This window comes from Anser brachyrhynchus, assembly GCF_964034855.1.
Source record: "Anser brachyrhynchus genome assembly, chromosome: 3".
In the NCBI taxonomy this organism is placed as follows: domain Eukaryota; kingdom Metazoa; phylum Chordata; class Aves; order Anseriformes; family Anatidae; genus Anser; species Anser brachyrhynchus.
In genome coordinates, this window is record NC_137696.1 from 87,088,051 (window position 1) to 87,095,946 (window position 7,896).

Genomic DNA, 7,896 nt, shown 5'->3' on the forward strand with positions numbered 1-7,896 from the left:
ACGGTCTTTTCACATGAAGAAGAAAACAGGGTCTTTTAAGCACAGGGAATGTAATAGCCAAGCTTTGGTAATGATTTCTAATATTTTCAAGAGAAAAAAGGGGGAACAGATTCCATTCAGTTGTTTCAGTGTGAAGGAGGGGAAATAGCTCTGTTATCCAAAATCTCCTCCAAAGCTTTCAGTGCTTCTTGGTGCACATTTTCTCTCCACGTGCAGACAGATTTGCCTTCAGTGACAAATCATTTGGCTGTGGTTTAGATTTTGTATCCAATAAGCATGGTATGCCTTAATTCCTGGAATGAATTACCTCATAATCTAGGCACAAAGACAGGACATGCCTCAGTAGCACCAAGTTTTTCCACTTGTAGGGCAGAATACCTTTTCCAAGAATGAGTGGTATCATGGTGCCCAGATGCTGTTGGGCTCTCTTGTTAGCAGTGCTATTATCAGTCATAACAACGTGCTGGTTGAGTATCCTTGCTGATTTCCCAGCCAACTCAGATCAGAAAGGGATTTTTTTTTTTTCCTTTCAGGTGTTTTGTGCTCACTGGTATCAGCTTTACATTTGGCCCCAGTTAGGTTGGTTTGCTTATCACTTGTCTACTTGTCTCTACTTCATGGAGAAAATGGGTAGCTCAAAATTTCAGTAGGGGCTTAACGTTGTCTCTCAACATTGACAGAAATGAAAGGCAGTGGTGTCATGTAGGACGCACGTTTGTATTTATTTTAAACAAAATGCCCAAGCAGTCTGTAGTGATAGAGAGTAAACTGCCTTTTCATGGCTGCTGGGAAAAAAAAATGTATACAGACAAGACAAACTGTTAGGGAAGTTTACATTGCTCTTAGCTATGAGGTATTTTTCCTGTGTTTGCTTCAAGGACTTTGGTCTTCATCCATCAGCTTTTATATATATACTAAATAGCGTTTAACAAGTGGCTTTTAAAATAGGGTGAACTTTTGAAAAGAGAGTATTTATAGAAGTAGCTATTTAGTTTGCTAGTAATTTTCAGTATTCATTTTGCTATTGCTGAATATACAGAACAGGATTATTCACCCACATTACCCAGCTGCTTCTGTTTGATAACGCAACAAAGGTTGTGATGCAAGTTTCTTTCCATGGAAATGACTGTGATGTCATGATTCATGTCTAGGGGTTTAAAGTGGGATCTGTAAGGAGGAGCTGTTTTTGAGGCAGAAAATCCCAAAATGTAAATGTCTTCCATTATTGGCTAAATGGTTGATTAAAATGCAATCCAATTATGGAATATGGCAAGAAACTCATTTTCCATGACACACTTGAAAAATACTTCCTGATATTGGAGTTCACTAAGAACACAAGAGTAACTTATTAGGAAAATCTACTTCTGCAACTATGCTCTTCCCATAGATGAGACTTGGCAACATCAGAGGTTTACAGGAGGAGATGCTATGTTAGAGTGCTTGGTAAAGAATATTTGTGGGGTGGGAGGGTGGATTTTTCATCTACCTTGTTGGCAGTTGCCAGCTGAACTGGATAAGTAACTGCATTTGGAAGTTTTCTGACCTCCTAAGCTGGGATTTGAGAGAAAAAATGTAAAACTGTCGTGCACTTAGGTAGGATCTTTCTCCTGCTGTGTGTCCCTGGAGCAGCAATGAAACTATGCAAGTGAATACTCAGAAATTTAGGTTACAAGGCAGGTGAACAACCACCCTCGCTAGTGGGTGTTTTGGGTGGAAGTCCGGTTCCAACTGAGCTATCTAACCTAAAATGCTTTTGGTCCTTCTCTTCAGATAATGTACCATGTCTCTCTCAGTCATTTGGCAAATCTCTTGAGCTGGATGTGAGCATCACAGAGCTGGCTCTCAGCTCTGTATTGGATGGTAGGCAAACCTGCTTCTCATTCATTTGCAGCCAAATGGAAGCCTGAGGCTTTTCACTGCTTTGGGACAATGTGCATCAGGACTGCCACCTTGATCATTTGTTGGCCAGCCTCAGTGAGCACATGGGATCTAGAAGAGGGTAAAGGCTATGTCAGGACCTTGCTGGTGGGCAGCTTAACACCTAGCAGAGCACTGTTTACAGACATGCTTCCAGGGCATAACTTTTATCATATGACCTAGCATACCCCCTGCCAGTTTCAAGACTCAACATTTTGATGGTTTAAACAGGGGGAAAGCTTGTACCTGAAAGTCTGATTCTTACTTAGGAAGGCTCCTGTAATGCTTTGAAACTTTTTGGTTCCCTCCAGCCTAATGGTGTTATCCCATTCCTGTCTGTGCTGTTGACAGAATAAGCAATGCTGTGAAATTTGTGTGTACTACTAACTGGTCATGAGCTAAATGGTCTCCGTCTTCTCCATTGACAGTGACATCTACTTATGGCTTTCTCTATTTGGTTCAGCAGTGTCTTAGCCCCTATACAAGAGAGAATGTCACTTCATACCAAGGCAAATAAGCTGTAGAAAATCCATTTAGGGGTTATATAGGATATAGCTACTCGTGTCTGTTCTGGTTTTCTATTCCATAAATTCTGGTAGTAGCCAGGCTGAAAGTGTGACTGAAGCTGTAGTCAATGGACAAACACGAAGATATTCTATCCCTTGGATCAAAGAATGTGGACGAAGCAAAGATATGTCAGGAGATCTTTAACTGCAAATCTCAGATGCAGGAAGACAGGCAGCAGCATTAGAATAATGCAGACAACAGTTCCATAGACTGAGGATCTTCTCCAGGAAGATCTCCATTACCCTGGTCTCCTCCAGTGCTATGGATCAGCCAGCCTGTGCCACCACAGAGAGCTGACTTCCCTTGCTCTGACATAATACTCTGACTGGTAGCTAGCAAATGTGATGCCCATCTACAAGAAGGGCCAGAAGGAGGATCTGGGAAACTACAGGCCTGTCAGTCTGACCTCGGTGCTGGGGAAGCTCATGGAGCAGATTGAGTGTCATCATGCAGCACTTACAGGACAACCAGGCCCAGTCAGCATGGGTTTATCAAAGGCAGGTCCTGTTTGACGAACCTGATCTCCTTCTACGACAAGGTGACACACTCAGTGGATGAAGGAAAGGCTGAGGATGTGGTCTGCCTAGACTTCAGTAAGGCTTTTGGCCCAGTTTCCCGCAGCATTCTCCTGAAGAAGCTGGCTGCTCAAGGCTTGGATGGGTGTATGCTTTGTTGGGTGAAAAACTGTCTGGGTGGCTGGGCCCAAAGAGTCGTAGTGAAATGAGTTAAATCCAGCTGGAGGCAGGTCACTAATGGTGTGTAGAAAGCTGCCTGGTAGAAAGGCAGCTGGGTGTATTGGTCGATAGCTGGCTGAACATGAGCCAGCAGTGTGCCCAGGTGGCCAAGAAGGCCAACGGCATCCTGGCTTGTATCAGGAATAGCATAGCCAGCAGGAGCAGGGAGGTGATCGTCCCCCTGTACTCTGCTCTGGTGAGGCCGCACCTCGAGTGCTGTGTTCAGTTTTGGGCCTCTCACTACAAGAAGGAAATCGAGGCCCTAGGGGGTATCCAAAGAAGGGCTACAAAGCTGGTGAAGGGCCTGGAACACAAGTCCTATGAGGAGCGGCTGAGGGAACTGGGGTTGTTTAGCTTGGAGAAGGCTCAGGGGAGACCTCACTGTACTTTAAAATTACCTTAAAGGAGATTGTAGCAAGGTGGGGATCTGTCTCTTCTCCCAAGCACCAAGTGATAAGACAAGGGGAAATGGCCTCAGGTTGCACCAGGAGAGGTTTAGGTCGGATGTTAGGAGAAATTTCCTCACTGAAAGGATTGTGCGGCCTTGGAACAGGCTGACCAGGGAAGTGGTTGAGTCACCATCCTGAGGCCTTCAAGAAATGTGTAGATGTAGAACTTAGTAGCATGGTTTAGTGGTGGACTTTAGTATTAGGTTAAAAGTTGGACAAGATGATCTTAGAGGTCTTTTCCAACCTGAATGATCCTGTGATCGTGAATGCTAACACCTGAGAGCCAGCCCAGAGGCAGGGACCAGAAAAGCGTGTCTGGTGGTGGCAGCACACCATTAATCTGACCAGCAAATGATCTCAAAAGTCAAGAAGGAAAGGTAGCTTTGAGGGAGCCTGCCAAGAGCCAGCTGGAACAAGCTGTGGTGTGTTTTGGAGGCTTGGACTAACCCCATGCTAGAACTTGAGATGCCAGAGGATGCCCACCTCTGGGGCACTTGGTGGCTCTGAGTGCCGGACACGCAGTACTGAGTTTTCCAGGAACCTGGTAAATAACTGAGGAAAGTATAAAGATAGCTTTAGGTCAGCTCTGCAAAGGAAAAAGAAGACAAAATGCAGCTTTATTTTTGACAATAGGTGGTCCTGAGGAACTTGATATTTTTAATCATTTTGTATCCACCAAGACAGAGGTAGTTATCTATTAAATTGTTACAGATATTTGAAAAGCATTGCACTGCCCTTGAAATGAGCAGTATGTTTTTAAACTGATAGTGTAAAGAGAAGGTGAAGACCTATCATAGTTTGTGATTCATCTAAGGTTTCTGAGTCCATCTTTCAATTTCAGAACTCATGAAACATCAGGCTGACCTGTAACAATAAAAAATCTTTAAATTTCCAAGGCAGCAAGAGTGGGAGATAAAGAAGGGCTGTTGTAAAGCTAATTAACCCTTGACAACAAAATAAAAATTTCTTGAGCAGCTAGAAAAATTTCTAGGCAGCTGCCTAGCTTGTATTGAACCTTAGGGCATATGCTAGTACTCCCATAATGCTGACTGTAATTATAGAGAATCTGAAATATCTTCGGGAGCAGGTCTGGAGGCAGAAAAGAAAAAAAGCAAGTCATAAAACTAGAGACCATAAAAACAGATCATGGAGCTGCGTGAAGTGTGGAGAAACCACAGGGAATGGCCATAACCAGTGGCTGAGAAGAAATATCCAGGTTCTGCAATGATTTTCCTGTCTTGCCAGAACCTGCAGGAATCAGCAGTCACAATCACAGAAAGTGTCCTCAATGGGATTCCTTTTTGTTCTACCCTTTTCTTACTCCTTCACATATGTGAGGAAAGAGAAGTTTCTGGTGAACCTGTGTTTGTTGTTTTTTTGTTTGTTTGTTTTGTTTTGTTTTGTTTTGTTTTTCCCTGTTGCCAGAAGCAACACCCAGTATCCTACATACTGAAATGCAGCAGGATGGAGAACATACATATACATTGCTAGAGAGACTGATGGACATTTCTTGTCCTGGTCACATCCCTTCTCGGTCCCGAGGACCATAGCAGTTGCCTGGGCTAATACAGCTCTGCAGTGGTGCCAGACATTGCTCTGGATGTGACAGCGATTGCCTAACACTATCACTGCCCAAAAGTCAATGTAAATGATGCCACCAAAGAATGTCATCAGGACCATTTGCTTAGAGGCATTCCTTTTAACATTGGTGGAGGAGATGGTGAACAAGCTGACCTGAACCAAGCAGGGTGTCAGGCATGTCCTAGCTAGCCTGCTGGGAAGAGGAACACAGGGTGTCAGCAGTGGTGCTATTGGCACAGAGATTTTGAAAAGCACTGTCAGGAAGATGATGTTTTATACCCACTGAGGGATTATTTGAGATAGGCATAACAGTAAGTTATAGATTATAAGCGGTGCACTGATTATAGTAGTTGGAGGTAAAATGTGTCAAGTATTGAGTACCTTTCAAGAGACAGCATTGCTGGGGGAGCTGGGGATCAAAACTAGTGAGAAGAGTTTGAGGTCATCTTCCAGGACATACAGCAACATTTATCCAACTGCTCATTATTAAATAAAGTGGTGAGAATCTCCTAGAATTCCACTCCTGCAGAAGTTACCTTCACTTTTAGATAATAAAAGGAGTTGGAGGGCAGGTGCTTTGGTCTAGGAATCCCTGAATGGGGTAAAAACAGTAGAAATAAGACTTTCAGAAGAAAGAAAGAAAAAAAAAAGGTGAAAATTTTGGTAGCAAGATCAAGGGATGCTGATATCTACCATTGTTACTAATCTGCAGAAGCAAAAAAGTATGATCAGAGTCATGGCAGTTGTTGACAAACTGGGGACTTTTACTTCAGACATGCTGCATGCAACTTTAACAGAGAGTAAGATTGCATGAAAATGCACCATGGACATAGCTTGCAAATCTACCCGGGGGCTTGAATAAAAGATGTTACTAATTAATTATGTTCTGTTCAGAGGCTATAGCAGTAAGCCCAGAAAAAATTTCTATGACCCCTCCAAAGAAAGTATCTGTGCCAGACTCCCACAACATTATGGTCAAAAAAAGTCACTCGAGCACCTGTGCACCCAGGAACAAGGAAGAGCTGGCTATCAATCTCCTCAGGAAAATGTAGGGTCTGCGTGCTGATTTCAAATGAAATGTTACAAGATGCAGTGCTGACTGAAAGCACAGGCCAACAACAACAAAAATAAGGAGTTCTCTAGGCGATAGTACACATAAATTGGCTTATGAATGAAATATATTATCTTGTTGACTCCAACAATTCTCACTTTCCTGAGACACCTGTTATTATCATTTATGGTGACTGTACAAATCAAATATATTTTATTGGTAAGCAAGGTTATATGTGATAGTGTGCAGTGAGATAAAGGGTTAGCAATATTGCTTCAGGTTCCTGTTTTCTCCTGTCTAGTGGCTTAGGAGGCAATGAGTAATTTACTGCTGACTGAAGAACACCAGAGAAAGCACTATTAAAATCAGGGATTGTGATCTGTGAATATATGATTGGCATGCAAAAACGCTCATCGTGATTTAGAGCTCCCATCATGTGAAGGACTGTCCCGAGCAGGCAATAACCACACCGAGGACCAGAACAGGAGCTCTAGTTGCTGCACTCCTGTGTATACTTCAGGCTATCATAAGAGAGAAATTACACAGAAACAAACCAGGATGCTTGTGTAACTCCTCTCCCAGGTTGGTTTCTTGACAGCTAGGCTGACCAAAGTCTCTTCTGCCTGCCCTTCCTTCTCAGTCTGTCGTGTCTGTATTCATGGCTGTGCGGTGAATGGTTCAATACCACAAGAACGTGTGGGAAGCTTTCCTGCCCAGGGTGTGCAAGGGCTTGGTGGTGGGATCCCTGTCTAAGGATGCTGAAGAAGTTGGCTTCAAAACCCTCAGCTCCTGGAGCACCTCCTTAGCCTCACAACCTTGAAGCCCAGGGCCACAGATACCTACCTACCTGTTCTAGGGGAGCAGTTAAGTTGGACACCTACATTAAGTGAACAGGAAATTATTAGCAGTCTGAACTCAGATTCTCTTTCGCAGAAATGTCTCTCTGTGGCTTAGGGTAGGAGTTATTCTTGGTGTTTTGATTTACTGAAACATTTCTCTGAAGGAAGAAAAGATGAGCTCTGTCATACGTGCAGCATGACTGATGGCCACAAGAAGAGTGCAGAAAGTGAAGTGTGAACATACACATGTGCAGTGGGGGTACAGCCATTAGCTATTTCTGGGGTGTGCAGAAATACCTGGAAAAGAAGCAATTTCTAGTAAAAGGCAGGAACAGAACTGAAACTGTTTAGAAAAAAGAACAAAACCCTGTTTGTTGCTGTTCTTTCTAAGAAAAGTCTGTTGTTTAAGGACAGTGACTCTAAACATATGACAGAGAAAATAGCATTCAAAAAGCAGTTGTGTGCTTAAAATAACACTGCTTAGAAATATAATGATTTCATATACTGTTTTGGTTTGGGTTGCTTGACAGAGGCATAAAGTTATATTTTCTGGGTCCTTAAATTGCTTTTATCAATATTTTATTTGCATGTACAATGAGGCACCCAAATATATTCTAAGAATATGCTCATTTGAATTTGGGCTCAGATCTTAAATGCAAGACAGATTTGGAATAGCATGCATTGACTTCATAGGACATGTAGGATGCTGGATTAATCATGAAGTGAGAAGTGCCTGTGTTGAGGGACTTTGATCTTTT